This window comes from Oryzias latipes, chromosome 21, assembly GCF_002234675.1.
Source record: "Oryzias latipes chromosome 21, ASM223467v1".
NCBI classification, from domain to species: Eukaryota; Metazoa; Chordata; class Actinopteri; order Beloniformes; family Adrianichthyidae; genus Oryzias; species Oryzias latipes.
Window position 1 is genome coordinate 12,387,776 of NC_019879.2, and position 15,263 is coordinate 12,403,038.

Genomic DNA, 15,263 nt, shown 5'->3' on the forward strand with positions numbered 1-15,263 from the left:
TTCGGTTATTTCACGCAGATTGAAAGAGAACTCGGCCATCCGCATATCATAATTCCTGAGCGCTCCCTCTACCTGGGACTGGAAATCCTGAGCTGTCTTTGGGTCCATTTTTGGCCGGAACGTTCTGGTAGAATAAGATCTTGAGGACCAACCAAAAACGACAGACACAGGAATGCAGGATCTTGATATTTGATATGGGTGGCGGTTTAGCTCAGGTGGTAGAGCAGCAACCGAACGGTCGGCGGATCGATCACCACTCTCCCCAGCCAGCTGTCGGCCCCGAGCGCGGCTAGTCTGCAGATCACCGCGCCCCCCAGGGGATGGGTCAAAATGTGAAGAAGAATTTCCCCATTGTGGGATAAATAAAGTATCAACTATTATTATTATTATTATTTAGTAACTGAGCAGACTGAGGAGCTGGAACTTGTAGTTTGCAGAATTGACACCAGAGGGCGATGCAGGTGATGTGAGCAGCCAGCAGACGGTGAGAGGAGGAAGGCGAAAACTCAGTCTCTTAGAGAGGAGCGGCAGGGGGGCAGCGTAAATCTTGAATGTGGAGGTTCTCTAGAAACAGTGCTTGGGATGGCAGAATCTTGGAGACTTGACTTGAGAACTCGGAGCATTTACACAGGCAGGAAAGACGAGAATAAGCTTGAGATCATGAACATAGCAAGTGAGTGTGGCTGGTAGTCAGGCAGAAAAAGCTTGACGTTCCGGCAATGACAGAAGCTGCGTGGCAGTAATTTATACTGAGGTGAACAGGTGGGGAGAATCAGACCTAATGAGCAGCCACTGCGAGGGCGGGGCGGCTGGTGTCATGACAGCCACACATTCCATCAAGCGAGTTTTGTGTAACATTATTTAAAACCTGCAGCATAGATGCTGATGTTGTTGGCTGATCAACAGAACTATCTTCAGCTATTAATATTTTAAACAAATAGTACGGTAAATAAAAATAAAAAACTGCAAAGTAGCAGCCATCCATTCATCTTCAGAACCCATTGAATCCCTTTTGGGATCACATGTTTGCTGGTTCCAATTCAGCTACAGTTTGTAGCTTGACTGGCTGAATTCCTGTTCTTTTTGGATTTTTTCAGGCCCTGAAAATGTCCCTATGTTTATTTTTTATTAGTCTGAATTAAGTTATTATATTTCTTTTACAGAAAGATTTTTGCATGTTAAGTCTGTTTTAAGGTTCTTTTTACAAGCTTTATGCTTTGTGGTTGTTTGTGGTAAAAGCATTCCACACTTTAGATGAGGTGCTGCAAAATATTTAATAGACTGTAATAACAAAGTTAATTAATACATTTGTTAAGCCTGTAAGCAGTTTAGTAATTTGGATTTTGAAGACAATGGTCTGACTTTAGATGTTAATAAATCTTATTAACAATTTCAGGTATTTGCAAGATATCTATAATGCTCCTAAACATCTTTATAGCATCTTATGCACTTATAGAGCCTATTAATTTGTTAAGTTAGTTAATAAAACTTAATAAGCTGATTAACACATAGGCTTGTGTGGGATATATAATGCTCATAAATGTCTTACTAGAACCCCAATCAATAAAAATACTTCTTAATTTGTTAACAAAAGTTGTTAATAAATCTTATTAAGCTCATTAACACTGACAAATTTGTTAGGAATCTATAATGCCAATAAATGTATCATTAGCATCTTAAAAACATCCTAATAATAATGTTTGTAAATGTGTTAACTTAGTAATAAATAAATATATATAATAATAATAAATAATAATAAACCTTATTAGACTTAATGTACTAATAAATCTCTTACTAGTACCCTAAAAATTCCATTACAATGCTTGTTAATGTGTTAACAAAGCTTGTTAAGGAATCTTATTATAAAGTGTTACCAACTTTTTTTTGCAAGACAGAAAATAAGACAGTTTTTTTTTTAAAACAAAGCTCTTTTTTACTGTCCTAAGATTCTGTTTTTGCAGTGTGGACATCATAAATATGTTATCTAGAATACCCTGGCTGTGTTTGGAGCTAGAATGACTGTGGTTTGGGCCGGTTTATGAAAAATAAATATCACCTGAAAAAAAAAACTGGACTTTTTCAGCATTTGATGACTCAGCAAAGTAACATTAAACGCTGAACTTCTGTTTGGTTTTGTTCTTCCCTTCAGTTGTAACCAATGCCGACTCCTGAGAAAAATCAATCCAGCAACGGCAGCAATTTCAAAATGTTGGTTTTTGGGCTTATGGATAGCTAGCAACGAGTTACAAGTCCACAAACACAAGCCGCAGAGTCCAGTTTGACAAATTGGGAAGCAAGCTGACCGATTCAAACCACACCAGGGTGGGGAGCAGAGGCAGGTTCAAAGAGGAACACAAGTATGTAACACACTTAATCTAGCAGCTGCCCTCACATGTGTTAATGCCCTGATAACATGAGTGTGAACAGCAACATCAGCACCAGCCTGTGAGGATGCTGCTCCCTGTGCTGCAGCTGCAGCCTCACCATTACACAACCCCGGTGGAGGTACGCAGCAGGGACTGAAAAGTCTTCACAGTGACTAAACCCGGTATGTCAATCTGGGATTGGACGAGCCTCTGGCTATCACAGCTCACGCGGGCAGTGATGACAGCAACATGAGTGCCATATGTCAACCAGCAAAAGCAGCCTCGAGACAACATGACTAACCCCAGCTGTGGATTAGTGTGACAGCTCCCCCTTCACTCTGCAGACCAGAACATCAGGACCCAGAAATAAAGATGAGTCTGAATGACACACTTTCATTATGTTTCACAGCATATTGAACTGTTTTGGCGGTTGCAATCTGCCCTCCTGTGTTGGTGTATGGTACTGCAGCAAGACATGGTTCGCTAACTGAAATGACATTTTTACAATGCAGAAGGATAATGTATGAGTTTATTTGTAATAAAGTCTTTAGTATAGATCTTACAGATCTTTCAAAAATTGTCTGCCTCTTTCTAAGTTTTCTTATGTTCTTATGCTTGATCCTTTCAAATGGTAAATTTCACAAGGGTAATTTTATAGCAGGTAACGTTTATTGGATCTGTCGAGCAGGTAGGAGTTCTGACACTTGTGCTGGATGACATTTTGGAGTTCTTTTCATCCTGAAGATACTTATTAGGCTTGATGAATGCTGTCCAGTTATTCAAAACCATTACAAACTTTACGGATAGCGCTTCCGGCTCTTCTTAGGGGAAAACCTGTAGAAGTTTTAGTATATACAGTATGGAAAGTATTTAGATCCCTTTAAATTTTTCACTATTTCTATCATTGCAGCCATTTGCCAAAAACAAAAAGTTAATTTTATTTTTCAATAATGTACACTAAAGGGTCCACATTGACAGAAAATCAAGTGAACAAATTTCTGCTAATCTACAAAAGAAGAAAAACTGAAAAAATCCCATCAGTATTCAGAGCCTTTTGTCATGGTTTCAGTTTGTTGTGTCTTGTTTTTCGCTTTAGTTCTTGTCCTGTCTTGTTTGGTTCTGTTTCCTGTTTTATTTTGAAAGGTTTCCTGTCTTGTCATGTTTCTTGAGTTTTACTTCCCTTGGTCCCCATCTGCCCTAATCGTGTTCACCTGTGTCTTTTGTTTGCCCTGTCTGTATATAAGTCTTGTCTCTGCCTTCCTCCTGTGTTGGTCCATTATTCCTGTCTGGTGTTCATGTCATGCCATGTTCCTCGTCACGCCACGCCACGCCACAGTGAGCTTTTGTTTTTGTTCTGACATCCTGCTCTGCAGCGCTTTTTGTTTGTTTTTTGTGAATTAAACCCACTAGCCCTGATCCTCATGCCTCCGCCTCTGCGTCTGGGTCCAACCGGCTCTCGAGCCTCCCTCCACCATGACACCTTTGCTTTGACTCTCATATTGAACTCATGCTGTCCATTTCCTATGATTTTCTTAAGGTGATTCTACTTCCTCATTGGAGTCTAGCTGTGTTTAATTAAACCGATTGGACTTGCTTAGGGAGGCCACACACCTTTCTGTAAAAGACCCTTGTCTTTGGTCTGATGTGACCAAAATTAAACTTTGTGGTGTTAATTCCAAGCGGTATGTATAGAGAAAACCAGGAAACACTCCACTCTCTCCAACAGGGAAACATGGTGGTTTCAGCATCATGGTTTGTTCCAACAAGACGATTACCCAAAGCACACCACTGAAATAACAAAGGAGTGACTTCAGCACAACTCCGGGACTGTTCTTGACCGGCCCAGCCAGAGCCCCGACCTAAAGCCAACTGAGCACCTCTGGAGAGATCTGAAAGTGGCTGTGCAGCAACGTTCGCCTTCCAACCTGATTGAGCTGGAGAGGATCTTCAAGGAAGAGTGGAAGAGGATCCCCAAATCCAGGTGTGACAATGTTGTTGCATCATTTCCAAGAAGACTCATGGCTTTACTAGCTCAGAAGGGAGCTTCTACTCAACACTGAGCTGAATATTTATGACCACATGTTATTCTGTTTTTCTCTTTTATACATTTACAGAAATTGAAATTTACGAAACAATATTTTTGTCAAAACAGGGCTCTCAGTGTACATTATAGAGAAATAAAATGAACTTCTCTGATTTTGGGAAATGGCTGTAATTATACAAAGAGTGAAAAAGTCCTTACAAATTCTTTGCATCTCTCGGAATTTCTCTTGTGTTTAACTACCACTACATTTATAGCAAAACACAAAATTACTGGGTAAATTGCCCTGAGGATGATGGCTTTACTGCACTCTTCCTCCTGCTGCTGTTGCTTTTGGCTTTGCATTATGGGTAAAGATTACCCGAGTTGACTTTGTTCGATAAAATCCCAAACTATATTTTCAACATTGCATTTTACCAGTAAGCCACTTTCTCTTTACCTAAAAATGACATAAAAAAGAAAGGCATTAAAAAAAACAGGAATAAATACATATTTAAAAAAAAAAAACTGAACAGACTGTAAAAAGCAGTACGGCTTAGTTAGATTTTTCCCATTACTTGTCCAGTAACTTGTGTTTTGCAACAGATTTACTGCCCAAAATTAAGTCTTAAGGAAAGACTGTGAGGCATTTAAGGATAAAAAAAGCTGTTAACATAATTGTTGCTTGTTGTTGATTGGCAAATGCTAAAAGCTAAATACCACAAACATGTTAAAAACAAATATGTAAACACCGTTTGCATAAAAGAGAAATACCTTTCAGTACATATGTTACAGAAGTTTTGTTCTTTTATTTTTGCTATAATACACAAAAAATGTAAAAGTAATACCCTACTGATGTAACACAATACAATTTACAAGACTAGTATTGAAAGGCAAGGGATTTCTTTTGAACAACATTAATAAGTAATTTGTAATGTAATACAGCAGAGCACTTTTTAAAATGATTTAATTGTAACTGTACAGACGGGAATTTTCTTTGTGTCACTGTTATAAACTAAGGCGAGAAGTTAGAAGTCAAATGTTTTTGAGGTGGCATCAAAATTAGCCAAAAGTGCTCAAAACAAAACAACACATTTGATTTGCACATCTCATATGAAAATCAGAGAAACAATCTTCTTTAACGTGTCTTAATGTTTATGGCCCGCAGCGGCAGTCACTGACTGCAAAGACCTATTTGTTTTTGCCACGAGGGTCAAACAATCAAAACGCTTCAAAACGCCAAAAAAACATGTCAGAAGTCGTCAAAAGCCCAAAACGACATGATAGATGTGTAGCACAGCAAAAAATACACTCACACACACACATCACCACAAAAGCGTCCACATTGTTATAGCAAAAATGACGAAAAAACACAAAGTTTCAAAAAGCCCTCAAAGGAAAGGTATAAGCCCAAAAAGACATGAACAGTACATAGTAAAAGAACAGTTGCATTGAAAGACATTGCCATCCCAACCACAAATAGGATTTTGGTCTGATGATGTAATCTCTGGTGACACGATTAGCTCTTTTATGATGACATCTTATGATATATCATCATGTGATATAACAGGATGATGTCATTTGATATCATCCTGATATATCAGCATGATATATCAGGATGATATCATTTGATGTCATTTGATGTCATCATACAAGAGCCGATTGGTGTGACCACAGATTACATCATCAGACCAAAATCTATATATACCGGTAGGAGTCAGGTTAGTGTTTATTCTGGTCTTTCTTAGTAAAGAGTGATCACGTTTGAAATCTTTACGTTTTCAAAAACTCAATTCAAGAACCAGAGTATTTTTTACCAAGCAGACTATTTTTACCTTTCATCAAATTTAAACTAAAATGGATTGCATCACAAATGACCAACCGGAAAAATGTTCCCTTTGGAAACTTCTTCACACAAAAGAAGTTTCTTCTTTTAAACTGAATCAGATCAGATCCATTCTGCGTCGAGTGGCAACTGCTTTTCAGGACCCTCAATACGCTGATGGAATTCTGACGCCAGAAAGAATTCAGTTGGTTGTTAAAAGAAACCAGAGACAACAGGTCATTTCAACTAAATTTAGTGGAGTTGAGAATCTTCCTCTGGATTCATGCCAACATTTCAGGTGGTACATGGCCCCAGAGACACTTCTTGGTTTAGAGACCACTGAAAAATCCCATGTCTGGTCCCTTGCTTGCATTGTTGCTGAGATGTTCCTTGGCTCTCCTTTCTACACTGCCAATAGTGATTTTGAGATGATCAGGAACATAACAAAAACTCATGGCCGCTTTCCAGACCATCTCTTAAATGCTGGATCCAAAACCAAAGATTTTTACTTCAAAACCTTGAAAAAGCAGTGGCTTCTGAGGACACCAAAAGAAGATAGAAACAGGATCCTTAAAGATGTCAGCTTTGTTTCAGCAGATGACTTCAGAAAACACCAACAGAAGTCGGGAATCTGTTCAGAAACCAAACAGATGAAACTGGAACAATTTATTGGTCTGTTCAAGAGAATGCAGTTATTGGATCCTGCAAACCGTATTGCTCTTCATCAGGTGCTTCAACATCCATTTGTAGCAGGTAACATGGATCTCCCAAGAAGCTCTGTAGGAAATGTTACCAGTTTTACTGGCCAGCAAAATCTGTCTTCATCAGAACAGATAAAAGAGAAAGACACACCATGCCATTCTGGTAAAGAAAGAAAACTGCCTACGGTCTGGATCATGGGATCAGAATATTACATCAACGGAGCACAAAAAACAGCAAATGAATGCTATGGAGAAAACTTTGGACTCGATTCAAAAATAAATTGGATTGGAAAAGTAAACATGCGCTGGAGGGATGTATTCGATCATTTCAAAAGTGAGGTTTCCCAACAAAGGAGTATACCAGACATTTTAATTCTCCATGTTGGCAGCAACGACTTGGGGAACACAAATGTGTCTGATCTTCTCTGTCAAATGGTGAAGGACTTGAAATGGCTGCATGACAATTTTCCCACAATGAAAATTGGGTATTCCTTCATAACTCCAACGTCAACACGGGGAATAGAGAAAATAGATAAGGACAGGATCAGGATCAACAAAACAATTCAATCCAGCGTCGAATTATTCAATGGCTTTGTGATAGAGCATCCAAGACTGATACCATTTAGCCATCTGTTTAAATCGAATGGAATACATTTCACCATAGAAGGATTTGAAATGTTTGTAAGCTCTATCTATGACACGCTTGAGCAAATTCTCAACTCGACCTTTTCAAGAGGCCAACCTCAGTCAACCTCAGTCCCACACATCCTTCCAAAGGTGCAGGTACCAACACCAGAGAAAGAAACCCCTTCAAAAGAGTTTGTCAATGGAATGTCTGCAACAGTGAGACAGCTGGAAATGGAGACATCCTTGCCAAAGCACAAAAAGTGTAATCTGAAAAGGAAACACATTTCAGAATCAGACTTAGAAAGCTACTTACCTGCACCAAAGATAATAAGAAAGATTTGTCTGAAATTCACAACAGAAAATGCACAGTCACCACCTGAGGATGAACACTGGCCTAACAAGAAAAAGCCTTTACTGAAGAGAAAAAGAAGTTCAGAGGAACCCCCTTCCCCAGTAAAAAAGATCAAGCTAATCTATGAAAATGTCTCTGAGGATGAACTGGGTTTTGAAAGTCCTTTTGCCAGTTCACCAGAAACTGTGATCCAACCTGAGGAGATGGAAGAGGACACATGTAGCATTACATCGGACAGCTCACCAACAACCCAAACACATCATTTAATAGGAGCACCTGATGTCTGGATCGTAGGCTCACAATACATTACCAATGCAAAGCATGCAGCGGTTGATGAGTCCTTTGGAAAAAGCCTTCATTCCAACTCCAATGTTAAGTGGATTGGAAGTAAACACTCGGCCTGGAAGGATATTGTTAAAGCAGTCCATCAAACAATCTCTAAGGAAAGTGGTCCCCCTGAAGTTTTGGTCATTCATACTGAAGGTGAGGAATTAGGAACAATTCCTCCAGCGGTGATTGCAAGTCAGATGGCAGAAGACCTGAGGGTTCTAAAAGAAAAGTATCCTCAAATGAATGTAGCTTTATCCCTCATCATCCCAAGAAGACATTGGAGATTTGGAAATCCTGCTCATATGAATAAACTCCGGACCTCTGTCAACAAAATGATCAAGGAGTATACTGACCTGTTCGATGTGGTGGTTGAACATGAAAATTTGGTTCCAGCTGAACAGAACATTTATCTACCCGATGGAGTAAATTTAACCAAAAGAGGGAGTCAGGTATTTTTAAATAACATTTGGACTGCCATCAAGACATTACTCCCAGAAGAACAACCAGACTTGATCACTTCTTTTCTTGATGATTTTAGTGAGAGCGATTTTCTAAATTGGGTGAACCAAATGATCACAGGAGATTAAATGATGAGCTTATGTAATCAGAATTTTTTTTCGTGTGGGTTATTATTTCTTTATCGTAAGGACATGTTTGTTTGGATTAAAAAAGACCTATACTTTAGGTTCACAATGTTTAGCTTTTCTTGTAGCACTTTAGTTTAATGGGGATTCTGGAAGTGACTTCAGTCTTTTTGTATATAAAAAAAAAGAAATAGTGAGTTTAAGTTTATAGGTTCATGACTTTTTTTTAATTCTATTCTGTGAAATTTTTTTCTTGTGTGAAAATGAAAATTGGGAGTTGTCCCCCACACACATACTTTGTAAATTCTTAAATTTTTATTTATGTTATTGTTTTGTGTAAATATTTTTTTCTGGAAAAAGACAAGGTTGTATTTTTTCTTGGGGGGGGGGGGGGGTCTTCATGAACTCTGCCCTCCCCCTAGACACACACTTTGTACATTTGTAAATCCTTTTTTTCTGTAAAACCTTCACTTTGTAAAAAAAAACACACACACACACACAAAAAATACTTTAGGGGGTTTCTCCAGGGACTCTAGTTCCCCCCCATGCTTTGTAAATTCTTAGGTTTTCTTTTATTCTTTTCTGTAAAACCTTTACTTTGAAAAAAAAAAAAAACTTTAGGGGTTTTCTCCAGGTACTCTGGTTACCCCCCCATGCTTTGTAAATTCTTAGATTTTCTTTGATTCTTTTCTGTAAAACCTTTACTTCGAAAAAAAAAATACTTTGGGGGGTTTTCTCTAGGTACTCTGGTTACCCCCCCATGCTTTGTAAATTCTTAGGTTTTATTTTATTCTTTTCTGTAAAACCTTTTACTTTGAAAAAAAAAAACTTTGGGGGGTTTTCTCCAGGTACTCTGGTTACCCCCCATGCTTTGTAAATTCTTAGGTTTTCTTTTATTCTTTTCTGTAAAACCTTTACTTTGAAAAAAAAAAAACTTTGGGGGGTTTTCTCCAGGTACTCTGGTTACCCCCCATGCTTTGTAAATTCTTAGGTTTTCTTTTATTCTTTTCTGTAAAACCTTTACTTTGAAAAAAAAAAACTTTGGGGGGTTTTCTCCAGGTACTCTGGTTACCTCCCCATGCTTTGTAAATTCTTAGATTTTCTTTTATTCTTTTCTGTAAAACCTTAACTTTGAAAAAAAAAAACTTTGGGGGGTTTTCTCTAGGTACTCTGGTTACCCCCCATGCTTTGTAAATTCTTAGGTTTTCTTTTATTCTTTTCTGTAAAACCTTTACTTTGAAAACAAAACAACTTTGGGGGGTTTTCTCCAGGTACTCTGGTTACCCCCCCATGCTTTGTAAATTCTTAGATTTTCTTTGATTCTTTTCTGTAAAACCTTTACTTCGAAAAAAAAAACTTTGGGGGGTTTTCTCCAGGTACTCTGGTTAACCCCCCCCCCCATGCTTTGTAAATTCTTAGGTTTTCTTTTATTCTTTTCTGTAAAACCTTTACTTTGAAAAAATAAAATAAAAAAACTTTAGGGGGTTTTCACCAGGGACTCTGGTTCCCCCCCACACTCAATTCTTAGGCTGTCTTTTGTGTTCCTTTGGAAATATCCTCTTTCCTTGTAAATGTTCATTTTTTTGTAAAATCTTTGGTTTCTTTTACTGTATTTTCAGTTTCAGTTTCCTTATTTCAAACACAAATGAAAAAGTAAACACAGTAGTTTAAAAAAAGACAGAAAATAATACAGTGGGCTTGAAAAGGAGTGGGTTGAAGAGAAATCTTGTCTGATCCCACCACTTGTTTTACAACACCTGATGATGCATCTATTTCTATTTACAGATATTTACAGAACATTCACATTACATTCTGCATGCCATCTTTTTCTTTTATTAATCATATCTTACTCCATAAAGTTCTATTAGGGAATTATTCTAGGTTTTTTTGAATACATGTACATTTTTGCTTTGTTTTAAACCTTCATCCAATCTGTTCCATAAATCCACACCACAATTTTATAAAAACATTTTGTTTTTTAGTACAAATTCACTGCTTTTTGAAATTCAGTTGGTTTCTTAGATCGTAACTCCCGTCTCTGACTCTGAACATTTGCTATATGTTTATTGGAAGTAAGTTGCTTCTGGCTTTATACACAATAAGTGCTGTTTACAGTTTCACTAGTTCCCATAATTTCAATAAACCCAACTTTAAAAACAATACATTTGTATGTGTCCCATAATCCACTCCATGAACTATTTGAATGGATTTTTTTGTAAGATGTACAAACACTCTAGATTTGTTTTATAAGTATTTTAACAAGCATGTGATACAAAAACAGGTAATGTGTGATAGTTTTTAAAGTTAATAGACTAACAATTATTCCAAATGTATTCGATCATTTAAAGTCGCATACCGGTTGGACTGCAGGTTTTGCTTTGCCTTCCATGTTCAGTCAAAAAAACAAAGGCACTGGTAGATGGTACTCTGGCTTCAGCTAGACGGGGTTCAACTCCCTGCAGTGTCCTTGAAAATTGTTTGACTTTGACATGAAACATCAAAGTAAATAATATTCCAAAAAAGATTATTCTAAAGTTTTAAAGATTATTCTAAAGTTTTAAAGATTATTCTATGTTGATAAAGAATAGTTTAGGATTTAATTAACCCTTGTGCTATCCTAGGCACTTTAACATTGAGAGTTGAGTCATCTAGACCCACTAGACAGTGCTCTGAACCTTTTTTTCAATGATTTGTGATCTTCACTTCAAGGATTACATGAAATCTTTCCACCTTTATCCACCTTTGTCATGGTAGGGAGAACACATCAATGTAAGGGTGGGGTTGAAATACCAATTGGACATGTATGTCATGTAAATGTATTCTTTTTTTCTCAATTGGTTGCATTGGTTTGTATTATGATGGTTCCAACCAGTGTTGCCAAATAGTGTCACAGTTTTCCAGCCCAAAAGTCATCTGAAAAACCGCCAGACCTAGCAAAAACCTGCCCACCCTTTCATGACCGCGGACCACAGGGGTTGGGGGGCATTGAAGTGCGGTGAGGTTGATGGCTGGTGAGGCACTGACTCCTCTGGAGTCAGATTTACAATTAGGTGTTAGAGAAAAGAAGAGCACAGATAGACAGCAAGTGGGATTGTGGGTGTTGGGGGTGGGGGTGTTAGAGGGGTTACTGATGAACCTGACTGCAGTGGGAGCTGTTTTTGAAGTGGAGAGGCTGGTCTAACCTGAGAACAGCTCCTCTGAGGATTCTCAAGTTCTTACTGATGAGCTTTTGCAGCCCTCTGATGACCATAGGGCGCAGACTCTGGGAGGGGGGAAAGAGCTAGGGGGAGTTCCAGGGCCAAGGTTGAGATTTATTTCACCACCATGTCACACTTTATGGGCCAAACCTCACAAGACGGCCTCAAATGTTACTCTCCTCTAGAGCAGTGATCCCCAACCTTTTTAGCGCCTTGACCCGGTATGACGTCACACAAAGTTTTCACGGACCGGTCTTTTTTTTTTTCTAATAAACTTTACTGCACATTTTTCAATTTAACGGACCGGTCTTTGAGATTTTGGCGGAGGATTACTGTAGCAACGCCACACAGAAGGAGGAACAGATACGTGACAACACAAACCCAGAGCTTTAATATTGACACGCATGGATACAACATCGCACAGGAGTCATCATCCTCTCCCCTTGCCACACTCATGGTGCAAAAAAGAAGTACTGTCTATTAAATATAACTTTCTTTTTTTGGAAGTTGAAGGTTCTTCTTCTGTCTTCTGGCTGGGCCAGAAAGAAAGACATTTGTTTTTTACTCATTTTGCTAGTTCCTGGGTTTTATTTTAGTGGTAACCTATCACGTGACCGAGAAGAGCGTGATAGGTTGATAGGCGTTACTGGTAACATAGACAGATGTGACAGAGAATCGGGCAATTTTTCAAAATAAAACTGCTTTCAGATTCCGATTTAAATAAATCTTTCCACCTTTATCCACCTTTGTCATGGTAGGGAGAACACGTCAGTGTAAGGGTGGGGTCATCTAAGATAGTACAAGGGTTAAGACAAAAAACAAACTAAAAAAAGGAAACTGGATAAGAGTTTTCAAATACTAAAGCTTTTATAAATATCTTGAGTTACCCGATATACAATCAAATCAAATCAAATCAAATTAAACTTTATTTATAAAATAGCACTTCTCATGCATTTGTGCAGCTCCAAGCGCTTCAACATTAAAAACAGAAAACACACAATATTAGAGTAAAAACCCAACCCACCCTTCATCCTTCCCACTCCCCTCTGCTAAAACATATGACCCATGGCCCCCATGTACAAAGAATAATGACTATGTAACTGTAAAACTCAATTAAAAATAAATAAATAAATAAAGAAACAAACAAGTAAGGCTTGGCTCTGCAGTGAGCAAACAGTATATGGGAGTCTCTTCATACCAAGAGCCAGCTTGACCATGGGAGCATCGCCACAGAGCCCACCCAGACTGGGACAACAACGGGGTCCACTTCACAGCCGTGAAGCTGCAAAGTTAGACTTCAGCTGCCCCAGGAAGGGCGACGACCACTGCAACAACCACCGACCAAGCCGGCGAGCCCTGGAGGAAAAGATCCCCACAAACACTGGGGCTAAAATCATAATAAGATACTAAAATTAAAGACACAAGATGTATATAAAAACATAAAATTGAGATTAAGATGCATAAAATGAAATTCAATACATAAAATAGCCTATACTAAAACTAATAGAATAAATTAGCAGTTAAAATCAAGTAAAAGCTAAATTAAAAAGGTAGATCTTGAGCCTCTTCTTAAAAACCTCTACAGTCTCTGCGGCCCTGAGGCTCTCTGGCAGGCTGTTCCACAAGCGAGGACCGTAATGGCAGTACTACGCCTCACCATAAGTTTTGGTCCTCACCTTAGGAACAACTAAGAGGCCAGCACTGGAGGACCTCAGGGTCCGCAAGGGCTCATATTTTAACATAATATATCATTTGAATAAGAAGGCCCAAGACCATAAAAACATATATAAACCATTAAAAGTATTTTAAAATCAATCCTGAAAGGAGCCAATGCAGCGACTTTAACCCTTGTGCTATCTTAGATGACCCCACCCTTACATAGACGTGTTCTCCCTACCATGACAAAGGTGGATAAAGGTGGAAAGATTTCATGTTATCCATGGACACCAGTGAGGTTCACAAATCATTGAAGAAAAAAGGTTCAGCGCCCTGTCTAGTGCAGGGGTGGCGAACACGCGGCTCTCGGCTCATGCGGCTTTTGGCCAACAAGCATGCGGCTCTCATCATATTTTCTATATATATTGTGCCTCATTTCATAATTTTTTCCCTCTTAAACCACACTCAAACCATCAGAGGGTATTAAAAATAAATACTAAATAATACTAAAAGTAATTTGGCAGTATGAGTGTTTGATGCCGCTCCTGACACATAAGTGACCGCCAATCATTTGCACAGGTTACGCCCAGTGCCGGAAAGATGGGGGTTAGCCCCGCCTTCAGCCTCTAAGACTAATGGGTAGTGGGGAATCTTAAGTGTAAAACCATAAGCCAGGGAGGAATGAGCAGAAGTGACTTGCATGCCGTTTGGCTGTTTGTGTGTGTGCTTAAGTTAATGTGCTCTCAATGTGGATTTTGGGGGGGGGGGCGCAAATGATGTAGCCAGTTTAATGGCAACTTAGCACTTGTTTGCTAACTACGTTGAAGGATGAAATGAGTCTTTGCAATGTATTAACATTTAATAAATTATTTGCTTTTGATGCAAAAAGTCAGTCATTCAATTTCAAATAAAAAAACATATAAAAGCAAGATACTCTAATGAAGGTAAAAATCAATTTAAGTGGCACACAACTGAAATGTAATGTATTCAATGTGTTATGGAAAATAATACGGCTTTAATTGCGTGTTTGTGTGTGTGTACGTCTTGGCAGGTCAGTGTGTGGTGTGGCTCTTTAAGTCTCACAGTGAAAAAATTCGGCTCTTGCTGTCAAACTTGTTCGCCACCCCTGGTCTAGTGGGTCTAGATGACCCAACTCCCAGTGTTAAAGTGCCTAGGATAGCACAAGGGTTACAACCGGTGTAATGTGTTCCCGCCCTCTGGTCCTCGTCTGAATTCGTGCCGCTGAGTTCTGCAGTAGCTGTAGATTTGAAATAGACTTTTTGGATAAACCAGAGAACAGGGCATTACAATAATCTAAACGACTAAAAATAAAAGTATGCACGAGCACCTCTGTGCTGGGAAGAGAGAGGAACGGGTGGACTCTGGTAATGTTTTTGAGATGATAAAATCCTGTCTTAACGACATTTTTAATGTGTGGGATAAAATTTAGCTCTGAGTCAAAAAGTACACCCAGCTTTCTAACACATTGAGAAGGTTGAAAATGATGAATTAGCGATTATTGAATCATATACAGAGTAATCCAACATTGTAGCAAATGGAGAAGAAGCAGTCACAATATGATGGGAGAAAATGAGATAGAGGAAA